Source organism: Hibiscus syriacus, unplaced genomic scaffold, assembly GCF_006381635.1.
Source record: "Hibiscus syriacus cultivar Baekdansim isolate YM2019G1 unplaced genomic scaffold, ASM638163v2 tig00112319_pilon, whole genome shotgun sequence".
Lineage (NCBI taxonomy): Eukaryota > Viridiplantae > Streptophyta > Magnoliopsida > Malvales > Malvaceae > Hibiscus > Hibiscus syriacus.
The window spans coordinates 1,212,155-1,237,534 of NW_024063301.1; the positions used below are offsets into that span (position 1 = coordinate 1,212,155).

At 34.2% G+C, this 25,380-nt stretch overlaps 1 long non-coding RNA gene across 1 annotated transcript; it reads right to left on the reverse strand.

Moving 5' to 3' along the window:
- Positions 1–1,040: 1,040 nt before the first annotated feature.
- LOC120177779 lies at positions 1,041–18,593 on the reverse strand. Its single transcript, XR_005521470.1, has 3 exons — positions 18,583–18,593; positions 3,680–3,685; positions 1,041–1,208 (listed from the first exon to the last, which is right to left on the reverse strand). It is a non-coding gene; the product is annotated as an uncharacterized LOC120177779 (long non-coding RNA).
- Positions 18,594–25,380: the final 6,787 nt, after the last annotated feature.

A 25,380-nucleotide genomic window follows, 5' to 3' on the forward strand; every position in this document is an offset into this window, starting at 1 on the left:
GCGAACTAGAATTAGCGGGAGGTAGTTGGGATTTTGTGTGCTTACAACCTTATAGACAATTGTCATTACGACTACGGAAAAATTAGAAGCTTGGTCCACGATTCTTTGGCCCTTATCGAGTTATAAAACACATTGGACCTATCTCTTTCAAGCTAGAAATCCCAAATTCCTCTTGCATCCATCCAATATTTCATTTGTCCCAACTCAAACCTTGTAAGGGCCAACCTCTTCAACAAATCACTCCTTTGCCTTTGATAACAGAGGACTTTGTTCCACTGCACCAATTGAGAACCTTGAGGACAAGGTCCTTCTTTCAGATGGGGGTACTGTCATGGAAGGAGATGAGATAGGAACATCAAGGAATGAGAATGATTATCCAGGAGGAGCTGACAATGTAGAAGCAGTAACCAAGGACACCCGATAAATTTGCAGAAGTTTGAGAGAGAGAAAGGCACCTTAGGCATTAACTGATTTTGTCCGCTACTGAGGATTTAAAAACATAAATAAAGGAGCATGTAAAACGTGAAGGGATCTGTAATCCTTGGATTTTATTTTTCCAACTTTAATCTACTTTCAATTTCCTCTCCCCATTCTTTATATTCTCTGGGTTTTCTGGTTTGATCATAACAAAGGTCTGGTTTAAGTTGAAATCACGGTAATTTAGTTGATCTTAAGGTATCAAATGATGTCAACTAATAAATCATTCAATTAGCATTGTCAAGTTCTTTTTCATTATAAAGTAAATAAACTTCTCTCACATATCGATACAATAAAGAGAAATATACTCATATAATCCCGTCTAAATGACTTGATGTTTGTCAAGTACAATTAAGTATTGGTTTAACAATACAAGTTGCATGATAAAATTGGCCAAATAACTTTGAAAGATATTGGTGAAATCAATATATGATTGACTAAAAGGACAAAAAAAGATACATAAGAAGAGTTTATATTCAAAGAGGATGAATACTTTGCTTGGAGACACATTGCAACCAATGTAAAAAAAGACGCAAGGCACATTAAGGCGTTTGGAGTCCTATAATCTAAGAACAAGGTGCAGGCATGAGATGTGCGCCTTATTGACGTGGAGTGCACTTTTTGAGTATTAAAGATTTACTTACTAATATGTGTATATAACTTATTAAAATAGACCATTAAATCATATAATAGTTCAAAAAAGTTCTACATTTCATTAATTACCTTTAACTCTCCAATAAAAAAGTATATAACCTTGCATTTTATCTTGCAATATGAAGCATTCATATTGTAAATAGACAAAGTTAGCTATACAATAACTTTTAAAAGATTTATGATATCATATGTGATCGTTTTCCTCTGCCAAATTTGCTTCCTCCATATCATCTCCATCAAATGAGTGGTAGCATTTGTTGTATTTCTCATCTTTATTTTCATTTTCATTTTCATTTTCATCTTCTTGTCTTAGAGACTGCCTTGAACTATCATATCTTCCTCTTTGTGTGCTCTCTCATGATCTCAAGTTAAACCGCTCTTCATGAACTCTAGAAACAGTCACAACGTGTCCCTAAGAAAGACCTTCATCCTTTTTGAATATAAACTTCTCTTGAGCATATTCCTTTTCCCCAATCAACTAATCATTGTTGTCATCAATGTCGTTCAGTTATTGGGCTAATTTTATCATGCAACTTGCATTGTGGAACCAATGCTCGATTTTACTTTACTTAACCAAATAATTTAGTCGGGATTTTGTGAGCCTATTTCTCTTTTTGGTATGAATCTTGGGAGAAGTTTATTCGGTTTTATCAAAATATTAAGAACTTAACATTAGTAATCGAATTATTTGATAGTTGACATTATTTGTGACTTTAGGATAAGTTAAATAAGCGTGATTTCAGCCTAAATTAGATATTCTAGTATTCTCATTTTCCATTTCTATCAATATAAAACAACTGAAAATATTTGTGTTAACTGTTAAGAAAAGGAGCATGTATTTACAATATACAATATACAATATACAATATACAATGCAGACATGACAAATAATAAACACACAAAGCATAGCATGCGGAGTTACTACAAAATTTGACATGATACTATCAAATACCATTTTTATAAGTATATTTATTATTATAAAATATCATAGTGGTATTAAATTTTCATATAAATAACGGTGATTATACAACGATGATGTATGCCATTAGAAATTTAGGAAGCATCTGACAATTTTTTTAAATAGTGACAAATTAGTCTTCTCCTTATTTGTATTTCATATATATGCATCCAAATACACCACTTTTTGGTCGAAGAATGGGCAGTAATGAAAAAGTTATTTTGTCATGGCAATAAAAAACCAAAAAAAGACAGCTTGAAGATAAAAAGAAGGGTAGAAAAATTACTGTCTAAAGAGAGAAAAAAGAGGAACTATGACGGAGAAAAAGAATTTACTGAGAAAATACGGAAAAGAGAAACGATTACTTAAAAGGAGCTGAAGTTTGAACATGATATTGATAGGGTCGGTTGTTTCTTTATTTCTTTCTATAAATCTTAAACCCTAAACAATGGAACTAACCCTTAATCTCATTGCAAGATAAATCATTCGAGAGATTATGGAAGTGATAATTTAGTTAGTGTCAATTTTTAATTGCATGTCACGTTTTGTTTTGTGGTAAATCAGTGAACAAATTATTATATTTTTTATATATGCACCTTATTTAATCTGGCGAGCCCTTATTTTTTTCCCTCGGGCTATTACTGAAATCATAGTGCGTATAGTGCACTTAGTGTAGAAAATAGAGAAGACGGTTGGAACAGAAAAGAGAATGTATTCTCTGTAACTTTTCTCTTTGAAAATGACTACATAGGTTAGGCCTTATATAATCTCTTAAATAGATAATATGCGTAGTACAAAATATAAAATAGAACTTTAATAATTAAATAACAATCAAACACAAATTTACTTGGCTACAATTTATACACTACTTCTCAAGTTGGTCAGTATATATTGTAGTCTCAATTGCGATATGAGCTCATCAAAGTTTGTTCTTGGAAGGGCATTGGTGAGGACATCTACAAGCTGTTTTTGAGTAGGGACGCAGTTTAATTTAACTGAATTATTATTGAACTTGTCTGAAATGAAGTGTCTATCAATTTTCACATGTTTAGTTCTATCATGGTGGACAAGATTCTTGGCAATGTTGATGGCAGATTGATTGTCGCTTTGTACCTCGAACTGTCCATTGAAGTCCAATTCCAATTCTTTCAACAATCTTTGTATTCACATTCCTTCAAAAATTTCTAGTGCTAGTGCTCGAATACTTCAACACTGCTTCTTGACACCACAAGTTGTTTTTTACTTTTCCTAGTAACCGAAATTTCCCAGACAAATGAACTGTAACCACTGATACATCTTCTTTCGGATAACTCTCCTGCCCAACTAGCATCAGAAAAAAAATTATAGTCTTGCAATTCTCATTTTTTCTACCAGAATTCTCATCTCATCCTTAATTTTAAGTTAGTATCCATAGAAGTCTTGGCTGGCTTGCATCTCAAGATACTGGTTTTAGTGAGTAAATCCATTATGTACTTTCTTTGAGAGATAACGATTCTGATTTTTGATCTAGCTACCTCCATTTCCATAAAATATTTGAGTGACCAAAGTCTATAGTTTCAAATTCAGTAGCCGAAAGACCCTTTAATTTACTGTTTTCTTTAGTGTTATCACTAGTTATGATGATATCATCCAAGTACACTATAAGAATAGACTTCTTTTCTGGAGACATCATCAAGAAGAGTGTGTGATCAAACTGACACTGTATCCATTTCTGACCAAAGCTTTGATAAACCTATCAAACCAAGTTACTGGTTCAAGCTATTCCAAGATTCTTTCAATTTGCATATGACTGTTAGAGTATTTTTCCAAGCCTGGAAAATTTCATGTAGTCATATTCTTCAAAATCTTAATTTAAGAAGGCGTTTTAAATGTTAAACTAGAAGAGGGGCCAATCTTCAATTTAAGCTAGAAATAATAATATATGAACAATATTCAATTTTGTTACTGGTACAAAGGTTTCTTGGTATCAATTTGATAAAATTGTTTGAAACCTCTACCCAATCTTTTCTTGAATCATTCTGTCACACCCCAAATTAGGGCTTAATCTTTTTTAGTTTTAATTTCAACGACTAAATTAAAATTCGGTTACATTTAGGGACCAAAATGAATTTTTAATTAAATATGGGTCCAAATCAAGAAGTAACCAAAGTTGGAGGACCAATGGCATGATTTTTCCATTTTTCTTTTTGGGTAAGTTTAAAAGCTTCCCAAATCTTATTTTTTCCATTTCTGGAAACATAAAAACCCTTCATCTCTCTTTTCAATCTTCCTTATTAGGAAACCTTTGGCCAAAATCTTTCATCGTCGTTTCACCGCCGATCGTTGTTTCAATTTTGTCACCGCCTGCACCATTGGATTTCATGCGTCATCTTAAGTCCACCGGAGTTCACCTCGTCGTCAAAGTCGCCGACGTGTGGAGGGGTGAGCAATAGGAAGTTTTCGACGTTATCGAATCAAGCTCTCTACCGTTCATCGTTGTGAATCGAGCTAGGTAAGTGTCTCAAAATCCTTTAAAATAATTTTTAGAATTTTTCCAAAATTTTTCGTCACCAAACACCACTGCACGAGCCCCCACGCGCTGTTGCTGCACGTGGGGATCGTCCACCGCCTAGTGGACCACTTGGAAACGGGTCAACCTGACAAGTTGACTTGACCTGTACCTGACTCGTCTGGCCTAAACCCCAAATTATATCGATCCAATTGAATCATCCCAAGCCGACCCGAGCTGCGTCGAGCCGACCTGATCTTTTGACCACCACCGATAACCGTTAATCACCGCCGTTGATTATTAAACGACATTGACTCTTTTCAAAAACCTTCCTCTATATGTTTTATGATGTATCGAGTTCGATTTTGCGGTCCATTTCGTCAAATTTTGAATCGAGCCCTGAATTGATCCCGTTAAACCGAAAATGCTTTGTATTTTTAGCATTTATGTTTATTTATATGAGATTTAATTATAGAATTGATCTGGGTTTATATTTTCATGAAGGCCCTCGTGAGTCCCCTGATCGAGGGTCAATTAGATCCGATACTTCTAGCCCATTAGATCATTATGGTCTATGTACTTCGAGAGCGACTCGTAGGTTTCTATAAATAGTTGAATTAAAGTTTATTACTTATTTTATTAAGAATATGATTCAATTATTCCGATTTGTTCGATCTAGCATTGTCGTTGATCGTGATAGGCAGACTTGAGAGTAGGCTATCATCCTAGACTTTTCATATCGATACATGTGTGTTTCTATTGGGTTTATAGTGTTATTTTGAACTATTTGTTTGAATTATTTAAAAATTTCAATTTTATATTCCGATTGCATGATATCTAAATTACCGAATGTTTTTAGCATGATATCTGATTACCGTATTTATATATTTGATTCTAGAATATGACATGTTTTAATATTTTTAATAAATTAAATTAATGTATTCACTCAAATTCATGCACATTTATTATCATTGGGGGGTATGATGTTAGGAACTAATATTGATTTGGGATTTTAGAAAAGAAACGAAGAAGAAATGGAAATTAGAATAAGGAAATTCATTCATAAACTTCTAATTGAGAATATATGACTTAGGTACACCGTTTTTTATTTGTTTACAGAGTACAATTCTAAAATCAAAATGATGTCAGTTGTATATCCTTACTCTAAATAATTCAACGTTCTTTAATTGGAGATTGGGCTAGAGTCGATTGGGAATGGTCATAATTAACTTTGTGATCTTTTACTTCATGTACGAACGTGTTCTCTTTGCTCAGACAAAATCCCTAGTTCACCAGGTTGAATCCCTAACCCTCTATCTTTGATTTTCCCTTTCATCGAGCTATAACACCCCAAAAATTTAATTAAAAGAAATTAGAGGAACAAATTACAAATTTTCAAAAGTTTGTAGCTCATTTTTTGAACTGGTATGAAGTTCAAGGACTTAACCTTAAATTATCCTATTTTTCTTTTCAGTTGAAAAAATGGGGATTTGGTGTCCGAGGGGGCTTGAACTCGTGACACTAGGGTCATGGGTACCCATGCCCTAGCCCACTAGACTAGGTTCCTATTAATAGTTTATTGCAGAAATATCTGATATATTTCTAATATATCAGCCCAACGTTTTAGTCTCCCTCTCCCCCCTTGAAAATCAAACAACCTCTCCCCTTGAAACACCAAGCCAAACTCTTTACCTTTCACCCATACCGCTACCTTCGATTCACCTCCGTCCGACTGTCATGGTTGTCACCACCACCACCGTCGTGTTCACCGATGACCTACAAACAAAACCTGTCTGCCACCTTGTTGAGAAACATCGTCGTTTACAGTGGAAAACGATTCAAAGTTGCGTAAAAAACCAAACTTTCACCGCTGAAAATCATCGATTTCGGCCACATCTGTGGCCTAAGAACAACATTGCCTGCATCATTGAACTCAACATGCAATTCTGGTTAAGACCCAATCGGTGGATTGCCATCATCGTTGTTTTGTCCGTTCGACGATGGGTAAGCAATTTTGATCCTTGCTCATTCATTTTAATTGAGTTTGACTTGATTGTGGTTTGATTTTTGAGTTGATTTGGTTTTTTTAGTGTAAGAATGCTCTGGAAGTAATCGACCATTTTCTCTCGGCCCTATCACTGTTGTACGAGCTATCAGGTACTTTCGCCTACGCGTGGGGCTCATCTGTTGGTCCAAGAGGTTTTTGGTACCGGCCCAGTCAGACCAAACTGGTCCAATAAAATTGGTTTGAACCGAGTCAACTTGCCTGAGTCTACTCATCCGAGTCAACTTATCTGGGTTAACTTGTCCGAGTCAACCTATTGACTTTGACTGTTAACTTTTACCGTTGACTTTGACCAAAAAGTTATTTTTTTGAAAAGTCATATTTTATGTTTTTCGACGTCCTCAGTCTGAATCCGAAGTTCGTTCCCCATATTCAATCCATATAAGCTATTTTTTGGCTTTTATCTCCTGATTCAATATGAATTTTCACGTTTAAGTTATGTTTCTAATGTAATTGGTTTTACCATGTATCTAAGACATTATGGGACGTGGAATTAAAGTTCGAGGGTAATCAAATGAAGTTTAATTAGTTAACCGTTATAGCTCAAGAATCGAGGTAATACATTAGTACCTTTTGTATGCTTTATGAAATATGTTGTCATTGGTTAATGCATAGATGAATATGTTTGGATACATGTGTGTGATTAATATATTTCTAAACTCAATCCAAATGCGATGAAAAGTAATTAAATTGAATAAGACTCAAATTACACGTATAATACACTAGAAGTCTGATAAGAAATAATTTTAGGTTCAATGATTAACCGATAAAGAGATCAACCTCATAATCTTTAAATTCTAATTATTTTTGTTAAAGTTTTAATATCGGAATCACCTCGTTAATAAATTATTAAATTACACGTATGAGGTAAAAATGGTTCGGACTGACCCTGATAGTGAAAGTACTATGAGAATTCGAATTTAATTTGACAAACTATAGATTCATCTGTTAAATTCTTGATCTGTTCGTAATATTATTGTTAATCAGATCCTAAGATCCGAGAAGATATAAGACTTAGAATTATTGATTTATCAATAAATAACTAAAGACTAAAACATTGGGAGTATTATTTATGTTTGAATTGTTTAGGAAATTGAATTAAATAGAAAGGCTAATTAGAGAAAATGACCAAAATACCCCTGAAGTGTAAACTGACTATATTATATGAAAAAGTTGAATTGAATGGGAGTAATGTACGAATTCGAATCGTTGAAACGACTGAATTAATAAGGAAACTCCGAAATGATCGGGGTAAACTCTGGAAACACTGATGAACTTATATATTGTACCGTACTTAAGGGTTAGGAACCTAGAATCAACCACGTCAACATTTCTTGATACCATTGCAATACAAAAATAAAATAAATATCATTGGGTTACCTGTTCGTCTCCTTAAGATTCATTCAATGATGATTCTGAAAGCGATCAGTTCAAACAGAGCAATCAGTATTAAGTGAATAAAGGTATAGTAACTTGGTTTGAATGATTGGCAAGTATCGCAGTGTTGGGATTGGATAGTTTAATTTGACTCAAAATCCTAGTAATTCAATATAAATCCTAAATAATTAATTGTTGTTTCACTCTCATTGGGTTAAATTACTAAGATTTCTTCAAGAAACCAAAAAGTCTAAAATCTCTAGCAACTCTGATGTAAAAGATTCTGTATTAAACCCTTTTATAAGGATCTTATTTCTAGAATCTTATCAATTTATAAAAGTTTCTTGGTTCCCTACTTGATTAATACCAAGTAACTCTGGAAAATCACCGAATCCTTTAATGTGTTTCCTATATGCTATATTATTATTTTATCTGTACTGAAATGTGATTTATTGAAGTTACTGTTTTACTGAATCTTTTAATTGTTCAATATTATTATTTAATGATGTATTGGTTTACTGTTTATGAACTATGACTACCTGATATGTGCTTTCTGATTACTTCTTTTAATTGGAAAATATATTCGTTCCTAATTTATGGATCATGGAATCTACTGGTTACTACTTGAACTGTTTTATTAGTACACTACATTGGTAGGTTGGAGTATGGAGGTTCATCAAGCTGGTAATTCCTTACGGACCAAAGGTATTCATTGGGTAGCATCTAAGGCCCCAAGGCATTCCCTTAATAGGGGGACTATATTTTGGTGTACGGATGGAGGGCATTAATGTGATTTAAATAACTACATTATCATTTTACAACATTCTACAGTATCATAATTTTGATATTAAAGTTACGACTCAATCTGATTTATATTATATACTGTATGGGGTAAAATTATGGAGTGTGGAGGTTCAGCTCTGATTAAGCTGGTAGTTCCTTATGGACCTTAGGAGACCCTTGGTTAGGCCCATAGGCCCCAAGGTACTCCCTTATAGTGGCTCCTTTGCTATGTGCTTAGGGTAAGTCCTTATGGATGCAATTTTGGGTAACTACATATCGATGTTCAGTTTGAGGGTATTATTGTGGTTTTTAAATATGTTTTAAACTACTAATGTTTTTAAAGGATCTGTATACATTTCTCTATTTGTTTGGAACACTGTAGACTCCCCAATTTAATCTTCTGAATATTTCTCTCTGAATACTTCCTTTGGACCATGAATCCCTATTTGTAACTAACACTTAGCTAATGAAATCTGAAATCATTGATAGAATCTGATGATGTTTGTCACACTAAGGAAATCTATGCTTCACCATATACAAATGACTTATTGTATTCATCTGTTAGTTCTGTATTATTGATCTTTCCAAAGCTCATTCAGTGTACTTGCCATTTTAGGTTAAAAAGTTTGATTTTTTGCTTATACCGACATCGGTAAAGGCGTTCCACTGGCGTAGCTCGCAGAGTACGGTGCATGTAATTACGGGGCATATACGTTGTGTTTTACTTTATATTAAAGTTTGAAACTTGTTTTACTACTAGATCTTGGAGGATTTTATTTTAATTTATAAATTTTTTTTAGAACTTATATTTTTTTTATAAATTATTTTACGGTTTTAAATGGATTAAATTTTTTTTAAGTTTTTCCTAGATTTTTATTGGGGGTCGCTCTGGTGGCCCTAATGTGATACCTCAGATAAGATTAGGTCACTCGTATCGGTCTGAGGGTGTTACATTTAGTGGTATCATAGTGGTTGAGTCGAGTCTTCTGGGTAGATCGACCGATTGACTGTCATAGAATGTTTTGACTGTACATGCCCCTAGATTATGACCATACTCTCTAAGACAGAACTCTGATGTCAAGTAATCATTCTATAATAAGTATACCAAATTATTTTATTTTTTATGACTCAATCTGTGAAAAAGGAGAATAATGTCAATATTCATCCCAATTTTGGATGTTACCCCGCGAGTAACGTGGGAGATTATTTACTCGAGAATTTTGACCTGACTTCTTACTTGAATTTGATTTTTTCTCCCCAAACATTTTGTGATGATAAGCTCGTAGCCAATCCTTATAAGTGAAGCTTGTATAATAAGAATTGCTACTCAAGTGAATTGAAGAGCAAGGTAGTTAGTCCAAGCTTTAACAAGGTGTTTTCCCTCAAAAGTTATGCATTAATGAACGAAATTGAATAATTTATAGAATAATTCTTGTTCTTATTTTACAAGTTTGAAACCCAATAAGTGACGAGTTTTGTACCTCAATGATTTGACCTGTATGAGATTAAAGGAAAATCTTCGAATACTTGATAAAGGTGTAAATCTCAAGGTGATGCTGCTAGTATAAAAGAAAATAGTTATGTCTGCATGTTGCATTGAAGTTAAGAAAGTATTATTCCAATTAAGAATTGATAATTAAGGTTTGTTTGGTTCTATGAGGAGAATTATGTTCAAATTTTTGGAATTTTGAAAAAGAAGAGATCTGTGCATAATTAGTTGGTTAAGATTTGGTAGAGGAATTGTAACCCTTTAAAAGATACCTAAGAGATTGAATGATTGATTAAAGTCATTTCCAACATTTTTATAACTTGGGTAAATTTGGAGGAAGTAAATTCTTTTAAGGAGGAGAGAATTGTAACACCCCAAAAATTTAATTAAAAGAAAGTTGAGGACCAAATTATAAATTTTCAAAAGTTTGTAGGTCAGTTTTAGAACCGGTGGGAAGTTCAAGAACTTAACCTTCAAATATTCCATTTTTTTGGTCAATTGAAAAATTAAAAAAATGGGGATTTAGTTGATGAAGGGGCTTGAACTCGTGACCCTAGGGTCATGAGTGCTTATGCCCTAGCCACTAGGCTAGGCTCCTATTATTGCAAAAATATCAGATATATTTCAATATATCAGGCCAACGTTTTAGTCTCTCTCTCCCCATTGAAAATAAAACAACCCCTCCCTGTGAAAAACCAAGCCAAACTCTTTACCTTTCACCCATCACCGCTACCTTCTGTCCACCTCCGTTCGACTGTCGTGGCTGTCACCGCCGCCACCATCGTGTTCATCGGTGACCTGCAAACGAAACCTGACTACCACCCTATTGAAAACCATTATCCTTTGCATTGGAGAATGATTCAAAGTTGTGTAGAAAACCAAACTTTCACCGCTGAAAATCATCGATTTCGGCCACCTCTGTGGTATGAGCACAATATCGCCTGCATCATTGAACTCAGCATGCAATTCTGGTCCAGACCTAATTAGTGGATCGTTCCATCATCGTTGCTTTGTCCGTTTAACAACTGGTAAGTATTTTCGATCCTTGCTATTCATTTTATTTGAGTTTGGCTTGATTGTAGTTTTATTTTTGAGTTGATTTAGGATTATTTTGGTGTAAGAATGCATTAGGAGTAATCAACAATTTCCCTGACCGTATTCTTTTCGTACACGTAACCACAATATGCCACCTATGTGTGGGGATCCTCCGTTAGTCCAGGATATTTCTGGAACCGGTCCAGTCAGATCGAACCACTCTGAACCGAGTCAACTCACCTAAGTCAACCTAGACTAAGTCAACCCGTTGAATTTGACCAAAAAGTTAAAATTTTTGAAAAAGTAATATTTTATGTTTTTCGAAGTCTTTAGTCCGAATCCGAAGTCTGTCCGCTAAATTCAATCCCTGTAAGTTATTTTTCAACATTTTATCTCTAGATGCAATACAAATTTTCACTTTTTAGTTCCGTTTCTAATGTAATTGATTTTGTAATGTATCCGAGACATTGTGGGACATGGAATTAAAGTTCGAGGGTGATCAAATGGAGTTTAATTGGTTAATTATTATGGCTCGAGAATTGAGGTAATACATTACTACCTTATGTATGCTTTATTGAACATGTTGTCATTGGTTAATACATATATGAATATGTTTGGATACAGGTGTGTGATTAATATATTTCTAAACTCGATCCAAATGCGATGAAAAGTAATTAAATTGAATAAGACTCAGATTACACGTATAAGACACTAGAAGACTGATAAGAAATAAATTCAGGTTCAATGATTAACCAATAAAGTGATTAACCTCAGAATCTTTAAAATCTAATTATTTTTGTTAAATGTTTTAATATCAGAATCACATTGTTCAGAAATTACAAAATTACCCGTATAAGGTAAAAATGGTCCAGATTGACCCTAGTAGTGAAAGTACCATGAGAATTCATATTTAATTAGACAAACTACATATTCAATTGTTAAATTCTTGATCTATTCAAAACTCACTATTAATCATATCCTAACATATGTGAAGGTACAAGATTTAGAATTATTGATTTATTAGCAAACAACTAAAGACTAAAACATCGTGAGTATTAGTTATGTTTGAATTATTCAAAAATTAAATTAAATTGAAGGACTGAATTAGAGGAAATGACCAAAATACCCCTAAAGTGTAAAATGACTATATAATATGACAAATTTGAACTGAATGGAAGTATTGTACGTATCGAATCGTTGAAACAATCGAATTACTCAGTAAACTCCGAAATAACTGGATAAACTTGAATACTAAATGACCTAAGTACCCTCTATGACCTGGAATTTAGAAGATGCCTTGGATAACGACCATAAGGGTTAGGAACCCCAAATCAAGCACATCAAAATTTCTTGATACCGTTGCAATACAAAATGAAATAAATACCATTGGACTACCTGTTCATCTCCCTAAGATCCATTCAACGATGATTCTGAAGATGATAGTTCAACTAGAGTAATCGATATTAACAAATTAATAATGGTGTAGTACATCGGTATGAATGATTGGCAAGTATGCATTGTTGGGATTGAATAGTAATTGGACTAGAAATCCTGATAATTCAATATACATCCTAAATAATAAATTGTTATTTCACTCTCATTGGGTTAAATTTCTAAGAATTCTTCAAGAAACCAATGTCTAAAATGCCTCTTACTTGAATAATTGAAGCAATCCTATCATATCTGAAATCTCTAGTAAATCTGATGTAAAATATTCTGAATACCTTCTGGACTACTTAGTGCCTCCGAAAAATATCTGAATAATAAATGATCTTGATAAATCACTTATCGGATGACTGATGAATCTGTTAGCTATCAAACCTTCTTTTTATAGGGATCTTATTTATGGAATCCTATCAATTTACAAAAGTTTTATGATTCCCTACCTAATAAATACCAAGTACCTATGGAAAATCACTGAATCCTTTAGTTTGTTCCCTATATGTTATATGATTATTTTATCTGTCTTAAAGTGTGATTTACTAAAGTTACTATTTTACTGAATCTTTTAACTGCTCTATATTATGATTTAATGATGTCTTGGTTTACTATTTATAAACTATGGCTACCTGATATGTGCTCTTTGGTTACTTGTTTTCACTTGAAAATATAATCGTTCCTGATTTATGGATCATGGAATCTACTGGTTACTACTTGAATTATTTTATTAGGACACTATCTGGGTAGGCTGGAGTATGGAGGTTCAGCTCTGATCAAGCTGGTAATTCCTTACGGACCTAAGGTATTCCATGGGTAGGCTCTAAGGCTCCAAGGCACTCCCTTAGTAGGGAGACTACATTTTGGTGTACGGATAGAGGGAATTCATGTGATTTAAATAACTACATTGTTATTTTACAACATTCTACTGTATCATGATTTTGATATTAAAGTTACGGATTAATCTGATTTCTATTGGAGAATATATGGGTAGGATTCTGGAGTGTAACCCCCTCAGACCGACGCGGGTAGTCTGATCCGATCTGGAGTGTCACATTAGGGCCACCGGAGCGACCCACCGTAAAAATAGCAGAAAATTTAAAACTTTTCTTAAAACCTGTAAAATCATAAAATGATTTATTATTATTCAGAAATAAAACAGGTTTTTCAAACTCAGATATAAAACAAAATACAATCTACATACCCCCTAATCACATGTATCATCCTTTGAATGCAACGCCGGAAGAACTACCTTATTGATGTCAACAGCTGAACCGATACAATTCTATTAACCTGCCATGGTGAGTAATAGAATGAGCTTCGGAAAGCTCAGTATTACAAAACTACCAGATGATGCTACATGACATTAGATAAGTGGAAAACCATATAATTTCCTTATTGAATCAAACATATACAAATTTTCAGGATAATTTGAGGTTCCACTGGTAGTTCATCGAATAAAAGTCATGAATATCTCAGTTCATAGGAAGCATTCATAGTAACACATTTTCAGGAGATCGAATAGGATGTCTAGCGTGTTCCAACAGTACAATAAAATCATAATAGGTACACTAATCAAATGATAATTCAATAAATCTCATAAATCATACTGTAGTGGAGCTTTTAAAACTTGTAGTTTAAAACCATCGTATAAAGAGTTAACCTAAGGGAACATCTTAGGGCCTGAGAGCCTACCCAAGAAAGTTCGGGGCCACAGGGCCTACCTAAGAACATATCTTAGGGCCGCAGGGCCTACCCGAGAATGATCTCAGGGCCGTAGAGCCTACCTAAGAGTTACATTAGGTCCATAAAAATTTTCCAGCTTGATTAGAGTTGTACTTTACAAATCAGTATCTCTAAGATACAATTTATACAAGTTACAAATCCATAAACCATCACCATTAAGTCGGTGCATCCATAAAATAATAAACATAGATTTTAGTGTGCCACATGTTAAAACAATAAAATAATTTATTAATATATAGGGAACAAACTAGAGAATCCAAGTATTTTTCAGAGACATTTTGTAGTCATCAGTATGGATAACAGAAAACTTATACAGTTTGACCAGATTCCAGGAACGAGGTCCTATTGAAGTGAATCGATTACTAACTGGTCTAATCAGACGTTTAAGGTTGATACTTTAGAATCCCACTATGTTTTCATGTGCATCCAGAATAACCGGAGTGATTTGAGTCGAAAAAGAAGAAACAAATATTCAGGGCAATTACTATTCATACAATCGATCGGATTATCGTAGAACTTGAGCTGAACAACTCTCAGAACTGATACCTGTCGACTGGTCAATTCATTGCCCTTCATGGTATTCACTCTATAATACCAACAATTCTTGTCCATAGATCATCTTCAGAATCATCACTAAATATACTTTAAGGAATCGAACATGCATCCCTATAATATTTACTTTCTTTCCACATTACAACAATATCAAGAATTGATGACATATTTGATTCTTATTTCATAACCCATAAGGACAATTCATCATATAAGTTCAACAGTGTTTACATACTCATCCAATCACCTATTTAATCCTTAGTCATTGAGGTTACTTAGTTCGTTTAACAATCAAGTCTATCCTGGTTACTTCAGAGTTTTCCAGATTAATTAAGATGTTTCTGAATTTCAAATACATATTGCATTTCCTTTCAGTTCAATTTAATCTTATCCTAGAGTCATTTTGGTATTCGTGGTTGATTTATCTTACATATATTCATTTCTTATTATCGAATGTGTTCTAGCATTGAGCTGAGTACTTACAAAATTAGCATCAATTCAAACTTGAGGAGATGAACAAGCATTCAAGTGGTTATATGCCATTCAAGTACTGATATAGTACTAGCATTGATTGATTGACTTAAGTGGCGTTCCATAACTTTTAAGAGCAGTACAACATCCATTTATATTTGGATTCCTTAACTAACCCAAGACATTTATTTGGTCTCGACCATAAGGCCTTTTGTTCATTTTAGTGCTCAATGTGTTTCCATTCACTTCAAAGCTTGAGGATATGCATTTATTCTTAGGCTTGGTGATATTCTTGAGTCATTTCCATTCCAGAGGTATTTTGGTCATTTTATTGATCTATGGTATTTCAATCATTTCCTTCCGTCCGGTATTCTTATTTAATTCCAACTTATTATTTACTTCAATATTTTCAAACAATTCTAACAAAAGAGCACCCTCGATAATTTATTCTTAGCTCAGAGAATTTCAGGTCAATTTCCTTCTTGGAAAATACAAACAGGTTATCAAGAATTTTATGTACAAAGACAGGATCTTAACAATCAAATTCATAATTTATCGAGTTAAGTTCGAATCCTTAAAATACTTTCTTATTCAGGGACAACTCAAACTATTTTTACCTCTCAAGTTCATTTTCACAATTTCTTAACCATATAATTTCAGTATTAACTCTTAACGAAAATAATTATAATTTAGAGATCCAATGATTAATTTCTTTCCCGAACAATCTTTAATCTTGAAATGATTCCTTAACAGACTTCTTGTAACTTGCACAAACCCTCTTGGGTTTAAAAACTAGTTATCCAAATCTTCTAAGGAAAAGTAGCATTTATTACGCATATCTGTAATTTTACTGGGTTAATATGTCTTTTCAGAGTTATTAACCAACTTCCAGAGACAATTCTTGTCATCTTACAACATAAGGATATTTTCGTAATTTTATCCTACCGGAGTATTCTCATAATTTTCCATCCAAGTACCTTTGATGAAATAAATTATATGTTACAAATCCAAGCAAATTCATTTATCACTAAACACAAAACTTGAAATTTTTATTCTAACAATCCATCAATTTCTTATAAAAGTCATCTGAAACATAATCAGTTACCGAATTTTTATCGTATTTGGATCAAGTGTAGAAATTAATTAACTACACATATGAGACCAATATTATCTTATTCATTCATTTACCAATATTCACATGTTCCATAAAGCATAAAGAGGTAGTAAAGTATTACCTCAATTTCTGTGCCATACTGATCAACCATTTAAATTTCATTCGAACGTCCTCGATCCTTAATTCAACTTCTAATAATTCTTCAAATAAATAACAATGTAAATTTCATAAAAAATGGGACTTATGAAAAAGGATCGAATCAGTGATAAACCAGCTTACCGGGTTCTAATTTGATGAAACAGACTTCGGATTCGGATTCAGGACGTTCAAAAACATAAAATATGACTTTTACACAAATATCACCCTATGGCTAGGACTTTCCCACTCGCAAGAGGCGACGCGTGCAGTGTGGTGGGGTGTCCGAAAATTCCCGAAAATTTTCTAAAAATTATTTTATGGCATTTTGAGACACTTACCAAGCTTGGTTCACAATTTTGAACGGTGGAGAGCTCGATTACGAAACGTTGGAAGCTTTGACTTTCTCACCCCTCCACGTGCCGGCGGCGAGACACAGAGATCACCGGTGAACTCGGAACGATGCAAGGAACACGATGGTGCAGGAGGTGTCGAAAACGGATGGCCTGATCGACGTGAATCGACGAAAAACCAATAAAAACTGAGTTAAAACTGACGATACTTCCTACTGAAATTAATGACAAACGACGACGATTTACGAGGAAAGGTTTGAGGGTTTTTGTTCATCGGTCAACAACAAACACGATGGTGGTTTCGGTTCGTCAAACGGAGGTCGGACGGTGAGTAGATCGGAGTGGAAAGGAGGGTTGAGGGGAAGGGAAAAATGGGAAGAAATCTGGAAAATCATACGGGGAGGGGGATTATATTTTCAACATATAAGAAAAATGGTCAAATTCAGGACTAAGCCACTGAATTTCCTACACTTCCAAAAATGGTCTGCAACCTTCGAAATTTTATAATTTAATCCTCAATTTCTTCCAAAATACCAATTAAATCCACCACTTTATAAATTTTGAAAAATTAGCCCCTAAATTTGGGTGTTACATGGAGGTTCAGCTCTGATCAAGTTGGTAATTCCTTACGGACCTAAGGAGACCTTTGGGTAGCCCTATAGGCCCCAAGGTACTCCCATAGGCTGACTCCTTTACTGTGTGCTTAGGGTAAGTCCTTATGGATGTAGTTTTGGGGAACTGCATATCGGTGTTCGGTTGGAGGTACTAATGCGGTTTTAAAATATGTTTTAAAATACTAATGTTTTTAAAGGATTTGTATACATTTCTCTGTTTTTTTGGAACACACTAGACTCCCAGTTTAATCTTTTGAATATGTCTCTCTGAATACTTCCTTCGGACCGTGAATCACAGTTTGTAACTGAAGACTTAGCTAATGAAATCTGAAATCATCGATAAAGTTTAATGATGTCTGTCCCACTAAGGAATTCTATGCTTTACCATATACCGATAACTTATTGCATTCATATGTAGTTCTGTATTACTAAGCTTTCCAAAGATCATTATGTTACTTTCCATTTCAGGTTAAAGAGTTTGATTATGTGCTTATACCGACATCAGTGAAGGAATTCCACCGGCGTAGCTTGTATAGTACGATGCAAGTAATTAGTGGGCATGTAGTTTGTGTTCTCTTTTATATTTGAAACTTGTTTTACTATTGAGGATTTTATTTTAATATATAAATGATTTTCTGAACTTTTATTTTATATATAAATTATTTTACAGTTTTAAATGGATTGACAAAAAATTTAAAATTTTCTTGGATATTTATTGTTGGTGGCTCTTGTGGCCCTAATATGACACCTCGGATCGGATCAGGTCACCCGCATCGGTCTGAGGGTGTTACGCCTTGGCTTGCCTTCTATTTCTCGCCTCACTCCCCAATCTCTGACCGTGAAATATGATTTGAGGAAGTATCTTAGGCTTATTCTAGGACTTGTAAGATCTTACTGCATGCTCTCTACTTTGTGAATAGGGTAAGTCCTTACCACATGCCCTTATACTATCAGTATAAGATCCTTATCAGGTGTACAAGTGTGTGTGTGGTTCAAGGAAACCTACACATTCTAGTGTTTGGATGGGGGTAGTGTTCATGTTTTCAATACCTATTTTATAGGTAACTTTTACCGAAGTATTGTATCTGTATTTTTTATATATACAACAAGGAGCACACTGGATTTTTTTGTCTCATTCTTTAATTTTTAACTTTTCAAGAGGATCAATTATTCTCCATTTTGTATCACTATATATTCCTATATTCCTATTTTTTATTTATTTTGGTGACACGTGTTTTATTACTGCCTATGCGTATTTGTATTACTAGTACTTTATTTTTCTAACGTCGACATCTTTGTATTTTTACCACATAGACTTTTTATGATGGTTATTTTAATTATTTTACCGTTACATGGTTCTTATCTGTTGAAAAGTATTTGTATTATATTTTAAATATGAAAAGGATTTCTGAATACGACATGTAATCGTCTAGATTCGGTCGCAACTCCCAAGCTGGATCTAGGGGTTACACTTTAAATACTTCCATTCGAATTATAGTTGATTGTAACTATCCATATATAACTGTCTTCTTTCCTGGAGGTAAATTAAGAAGGATCCATGAATCATATGTTTTCTAGGATTTCGAATTCTCTTTCATAGCTTTATTCCACTCTGAAATTTTTATTGCTTGAATGGTCTTCGAGATCTGAATTTTGTCAAGGGACAATAAATAATTTGAGTGATGGCATTTAGGGCTGTAAATGAGACGAGACAAATCGCGAGCTACTCGGGATCGACTCAGTCAAGGCTCGATAAATACTCAGATCGAATGAACTCAACTCGAGCTCGAGCTCGACTCGAATTCTTAACGAGCCGAAACGAGCTATTTGATACTCGACTCGAAAAGCTCGTGAGCAGCTCGAAAATATAATATATTAAGATTTTTTATAAAAATATATTATTAATAATATTAACATTTATATGTTGATTTTTTTTAAAAAAACATACATTAAGGTTTTCATGTATTTAAAGTTCAGGTTCGAGTTTGAGTTTGAGGCTTCAATCTAGTTATGTTTAAGATTTTTTTTTTCATTTCGAGCTTCTCACGAGCTTCAGTTCAGGATTTCGAGTTTGAGTGAGCTTAAAAAATTTAAGCTCGCGAGTTTTCGAGTCGAGTCGAGTTCCTTTGCAAAATTTTCGAGTCGAGTCGAGCTCAGCATTACTCGAGCTCGACTCGGCTCGTTTACACCCCTAATGACATTAGTTTCCCACAACAATGTACCTCTAAGTAAGGCTGCTTGTGCATTTTTTTACCTCATTTCTCTGAGCAATAAGAAGATCAGAATTATCAATAAATGAAACATAAATGTCACTAGATGAAGACTCCATACCTGTTTTAGTTTCTGAGGCTTTAGGATCTAGTTGTAATTCTTGGCATGTTTTGAGTTGTTTAGTATTCTCTACATTCCTATTAGGTTTATCCCTTTTTGTAGAGAGGCGAAGTTCTTGTGTTTCAAGCTGAGTTTAAGATGATGGATGAGTTTTAGAAGGTGTTTCTATTTTTTGTGGAGAGGTTGTTGTTTTGGGAAGGATTTATTCAAATCCTGAACCGACTTTCAATGATAAGGTGGGAGGATTCATTGTGGAGTTGATTTAGGTACGAAACCTTGCCCGATACCGTGTAGAAAATAGAGAAGACGATTTGGAAGAGAGAGGAGAATGTAATCTTTGTAATTTTTTCATTGAAAATGACTTCACAGGTTAGGCCTTATATATGCAGATTTACAATAGGAATACAACTCTAACTTAGAGTCCTATTAGAAGTTACCTAAATCTAACTAATATTCTATCTAATCTTATCTTTTCTAATATCCTAATTAGATAAGATGCAGAGTACAAAGTAAAATAGAACTCTATTAATTAAATTACAATCTAACTCTAATTTATTTGGCTACAATCTACATGTATCACCTTCATCAGGTAAAACATGGAAACAAAAGATTCCTCCTCCGACTACTCATTACCTTGTTTATTTTCCACTTTTTGGCACCGAAAAATCTATCAACACTTATATTTTTTCATCAAACATTATGTAAGATTCTTAAAGATATTATGTAATTTGTCAAATATATCAAGATTGTGATAAAGAAGAGGAAAAGTTACTTTCTCTGTAGTCATCAATTAGTATAGTAGGTAAATATATTTACACAAGTGGTGAGGTTAGGGAGAAGCAATAATTCGATAGAACTAAGTTCGAAAACAAGATTGAAGTTGGAATTCTAAAAATTCGTAGGTTATAAAAAAACCTTTTGTTCTGGCCATTTTAATGCAAATTGCTGTCATTACTATTTAATTAGACAATATAGAATATTAGGGTTTCCTCTAAGGTTTTATTATCCTATTTATTATCTAATTGTGCTGCAAAATGTAATATGCACTCTTCCAGACCATTGGTTGATAGCACTCCAAGAGTGCATTCCATGCTCTTTTTCTAGCTGGTAGATGGACCTTACTGATCATTGGTTAATATTTAGTGACATTTTTCACCTTTTAGATCCATCTTGATATTGTTTTGAGTTAGTTTTGGGTAGTATCATAGTTATGAACTTAAACACTCATGAAGACTTGACAGTTAGGAAATTCTTTTGAGCTGGTTTTCGGTGTTTTTTCTGTTATAGACTATTGGACTTCAAACACTCAGGTAGATTGAGAATTGGGAAATTCCTTTCTTAACTTCAGTTGGCACCATATTACACATTCTACTCTTAGTTGGAGGAACACATGACCGAAGTTGGCATTGAGGCAACTATCAATAGATGGGATGAACCTTTGGCACTTGGAGCGGTTGATCCGCATGACTCATTATCTCATCCTGCAGGAGTTGTTGATGCTCAGGCTGAGTCTGCTACATGCTGGTGACAAACCGCCAGTGACAAACTTTGACTTTCTAGTTTGAATTGGGTTTAATTGCATGATAGAACCAATGTTGTGTATTTAGAAGTAGTGGTTGGTTTTACTGATCTTTCTTATATTGAATTAGCTAAAATTTTCTTTTCTTCCTATTGTCATTAACAACAGAAGAATTTAGGTTAGATTCAGCAAATATTAAGAGAACAAAATTTCTGCCCGTTTGTCAAAGTCCACAATGATCGAAAAAGAGAATTATCTTGTGGACTTAATGTATACTTCAAATGTTGGTTATATGGTTAACCTTCATTTTTACCCATTTGTTATGTTCTTTTTATTTCTTTATGTGGTAACTTTCATTATTTTAGGTGAAGAAACTTAGAAATAACATTTTTATTTCTTACTAATTAGTTTACAACCTATATAGAGATGACTAAGAACAAATAAGGAAATAATCCCTAAAAATCAGTAACTTCCCTAAGAATCAGTGACTAATATTAAATCCTATTTTACAAGGTAACTCCTAGGACTAAGGTAAGTAATTTGTCCTTAATCTTAGGAATTCCAACACCCCCTCAATCAGGAGTGTAGAATTTATAAAACCCATCTTTATAGGTCTAGTGTAGGGCACTTTTAGTTCTCCCATTAGTCATTGTATCGAGATCCCTTCGTATATACCATAAGATAGTGCATGATACTCTGCATTTGCACTGTTGTATGCTACAACAGATTGTGTTTTGCTTCTCAATGTCATAAGGTTACCCCAAACTTAACTACAATAACCACTTATAGAATACCCATGGTTAACAGACCCTGCCCAGTCTGTGTTAGTCTGGTTGGCAGTTTTCTTGAAATGCAGGCCTTTACCAGGAGTCCCTTTTAGATACCTTAATATCATATACCCAACTTCTAGGTGCTTCTCCTTTGGGGCATGCATGTACTAGTTGATAACACTCACACTGAAGGTTATATCTGGATGAGTGTGAGATACGTAGATAAGTCTCCCTACTTGTCATTGATATCTCCCCCTGTCGATTCTTCTCTATCCTTATTAGTTCCCAATTTAAGATTAAATTCCATAGGAGTTTTGGCTGGTTTGCTTCCCAACAAACCGACTTTTGATAGTAGATCAAGAACATACTTTCTTTGGGAGATGGAAATATTTACTTTAGACCTTACTATCTCCATTCCAATGAAGTATTTAAAATTCCCCAAGTTCTTAAGCTCAAATTTAGTACTAAGAAACTCTTTAAGACTATCAATTTTGCTTGAATCATCTCCTGTTAATATTATATCGTCCACATAAATAATTAGGATGCAATATTTTCCAATTTTTGAGTGTTTGTAAAACATGGTATGGTATGTTTGTCCTTGAATGTAACTCCTACTGATCATAGCTTTGGCAAGTCGGCTGTACCACGCCCTTGGAGATTGCTTCAGCCTATGTAAGGACTTCTTCAACTTACACACTTGACCCTTGCTTTCTTCAAGTCCAGGTGGGAAATACATGTACACTTCATCATTTAATTCTCCAATGTGGTTAGCATTTTCTACATCCAATTGAGTCAAGGGCCAATCCAAGTTGATAGCTAGGGATAAAAGAATTCAAATGATGTTTAGCTTAGAAACTTGGGAAAATGTCTTATCGTTGTCATGGCTATAGGTTTGAGTGAAGCCCTTAGCCACAAACCGAGCCTTGTGTCTGTCAATACTGCGATCAGGTTAAAATTTTATAATGAAGATCATTTGCATCCTATTGTCTTCTTCCCACCAGGTAGATTTGAGACTTACCAAGTTTTATTGCTTTCGAGAGTCTTCATTTCTTTCATCACAACTTTCCTCAACTCAGTTGATTTAAGAGCCTCTTATATATTTTTTAGAGTTTCTACAGAATTAACATTAGACACAAAAGCTTTGTAAGACTTAGATAAGTTTTCTTTGGACACAAACCGAGAAATATGGTGTTGTGTGCAGCTCTTTGTGCCCTTCTAAACTGCAATTGGAAGATAGATGGAGGTGAGACTTCTATTTTAGAACAATCCTCGATTGGGAATGAAATTGGCACTACTGTATTAGTTTTAGGAGAATGAAATCGGCGAGAGTAAACCTGAAGTTTTGGAGAATATTCTTGTTGTCTTCATGGATCAATTGATTGTTTCTCTTTGATAGTGTGATTAATCATGCTAATTTCTTGTTGCACAGGGGAAACAATAACTAAATATGGGATTACAATGGAACCCTGGTTATTAGGCTTGGCTGTGATAGTAGTAGTTGGATAATGAGGTAAAATGAGAAGGGTATTAAGGGTCTCATCTTCATTTTGAGTCTCCCCTGAAGATGAGATATTGTAAAGTATGATTCCTTCTCAATAAAGGTGACATCTCGAGTGAAAAACATTCATTGCAAGGTTGGAAAATAACACTTATAGCCTTTTTGTGTGGGATAATAGCCAATGTAAAAGCAAGTGTAGGCTTGATGATCAAGTTTGGATTGATTGGGTTGATGATTATGTACAAAAGCTTTACTATCAAATATTTTTGCTGAAAGGTTGGGAATTCGAAACAGGGGAAAGAAATTTTGAAGACTATTTAGAGGTGTTTAGAGATTTAGGACCTTTGATGGTAGTCGGTTTATGAGGTAGCAGGCAATAAGGACAACATCTCCTTGTAAGTATTTTGAGACACCCATTGTGAACATTACAGCTCAAGCCAGAGCAAGGAGATGTCGATTTTTATCTCGAAGGTCCCGTTTTATTGAGGGGTGTCAGGACAAGAGCTTTGGTGTATGATACCTTGGTCATAAAGGTAAGACTTAGAACAAAGTTAAAATATACTCTCTCATTATCTGTATGGAGAGTATGTATGGTAGAGTTAAATTGCATTCAAACCATTGAGTGAAAGTTTTGGAATATTTTGGCATTTCATATTTCTCTTTGAGAAGGTAGAGCCAACAGGCTCTAGTGTGGTCATCAATGAAAGTTATAAACCACCTAGCCCCATAACATTCTTCATTAGGATGGCTCCCTAAAGGTCAATACGAATTAATGAAAATGGTTAGAACTGGATATAGGGTTTTAATGGGTATGGTACACGGGCATGTTTGGATAATTGGTAAATTTTAGACTTCAAGGAACTAAAAGTTTTATTTCAAAATAACAATGGAAGATGTTTTTTCAAATACAAGAATTTTGGATGCCCTAGTCTACGGTGCCATAATATAATTGTGTCCTCCTTTGAAGTGGATAAATATAAACCTCGTTGTGTACTGCCTTTATTCCAAACATAGAGACCATAATCAACTTTAGTAGTGCCAATCATCCTCCCTGATTTCTATTTCTGTACCACACAACCAATTGCAGAAAATTCAGTAATAACATTTTCATCCTTGGTAAGTTTACTGATTAAAAGTAAATTGCAGGACAAGTTTGGGACATGTAGAACTTTATCGAGAGAAAAAGTATTTGTTAGTTGTACTTTTCCCACTATATCCACTAACAAGTAAGAGCTATCAACTATACAGATTTGGGACTGATCATGACAGGGTGTATTGGTGTGAAACAAGGAGGAGTTACCAGTCATGTGATCGGAAGCACCCGAATTGAGTATCCAAGATGATTGATTGTTAGATTCAAAGGCAATGTTAAGGGAAATACCTTGAGTGGCTAGAGAACCATGAGCAGTAGAAGTACCAAGAAACTTATGGAGAGTCTCAAGTTGGGTTTTGGTTAGGCGAAAATCAAGAGCATCATCTGTAGCAATGGAGGTGTTTGAGGATAGTAGTGTAGTCTT